The following is a 1,768-nucleotide window of genomic DNA, read 5'->3' on the forward strand; positions in this document are numbered from 1 at the left end:
CCCGACGCAGAATCTGAAATAAAAACTTCTCGCCTGTCGCAGGTAGACCGGTTACTTTATATTTCACTGTAACTAATTTGTGGCGATGACCTGCAGCCGTTGCTACTACGTGTTGCGCTTCTCCCGCGCGCCTAAAGTTTACACTTTATATTTATAAACGCGATTCGCTGCGTATGCATCTATGCACTTCGCACGCGAATATCACGTTGAAGGATTGACAGACATAGCTCGCGACGAAGGCAGGAATTCAAATCGAGAAAAAGTCTTGAATTGCAATCGTTAGAACGTCACGAGCACACGCGGGTAACGACTTCGATTTTCTTCTTTCCGTACTTTCCGTCTTTCTTTCCTTTTGTTCGTCATTCTTTTCCATTTTTCTCTGTTCGAGCTTAGGACTACCTAACCATATCGTTTCTCTTTTCTTTTCGTTACGTTCGGGCTTGTGAGGCTGTTAGCTATTGTCATTGATCTGACTGTTTCTACCTGTATAAATTCCGATTGTCGAAGGCGATTACCTGAAATGGTCAGATTTCTTATTTCAAGCTACCAGACATTTATCGCTCGGTGGCTAAAGTTGCGAATAGTTTCTTGCAATTAAATTTTTACACGTTTCTTTATATATACGTTCTATGTGAGTTTAATATCTTTTCTCATACAGCACAGACTTCTAAGAGACGCCGTAAAGATATCCTGGATGTTTTTAGGATGTTTCTTGGAGGTTTGTGCTGTAAGGGTTTATATAAGCGATCATATCAATATGATAAATGTTCGTCTTTGTCGTAATTATTGACAATCACTACAGATCTTTTGACTATATCATTTTAAAGATAAATTTGTTTTTAATGTGATAATTAGGAATAATCGACGCAGAGTGGACGTTTAGATTAATTATTAATTTTTTATATAAAGAGAGGTAGTATATAGGTAGTATTATTTTTATATATTGCAAATGTGTAATTATGCGATAATTGTTATATATTGTATGTAATGTAGGACATACACGTACGTAAGATAACTTAAGAAAGAGAATAGATGATAAAATATTTAATAATACATTTAAATTTATTTACATTAAAGTGTTTTGTAAAGGCGGCGATGTTTTAAAAAAAATGCATTTTTCATCTAAATCTGCAGATTCATGCGAAACTTATTTCGTCTACCATTTTAATCATTCAGATTATAAGGTATATCGTATGACTGTCTGAATGGAGACTTTTTGTCACTAGAGGGCCAAGGGATTTAGTAGTTTCTTGTAGTTAAATTTCATCTGTTTTCTTATATATATCGGCGTTACATGAGTATCTCATAAGCAATACTCGATATAACGTTTAACTACGTTTAAATTTTTAGAATGTAGTTTTGTGTCAAAAAACATAATACAAATACAAAAATAATTAGTTTTAACATAATAATTGAGATTTGAGACAAAAAAGATGTTTGTATCAGAATTTATAGTGAGTCTTTCTAGACAAACAAGACATCTCGAGATGTCTTATGTGCGATTATTTATCGTATGTATGATTGTTTAACTATTATAAAATCTTTATTTTACTTTATTATTTATCAGACTAATGACATCAGAATAATGACATCTCGGACCATCCAAATAAAAATTGGAATCTTTAAAGTGTTAACTTTATGTTCATATTATATTTTTTTGAAAGCATTTTGAAAGATGCATCTGCTTATTTTATTAATTATAAGAAAAACTATTATTATTTATAAGTACAAATTGCAAAATTCATTTATTGAAAAATATATATATGTA

Source organism: Mycetomoellerius zeteki, unplaced genomic scaffold, assembly GCF_001594055.1.
Source record: "Mycetomoellerius zeteki isolate Tzet28-1 unplaced genomic scaffold, Tzet1.0 scaffold58, whole genome shotgun sequence".
Lineage (NCBI taxonomy): Eukaryota > Metazoa > Arthropoda > Insecta > Hymenoptera > Formicidae > Mycetomoellerius > Mycetomoellerius zeteki.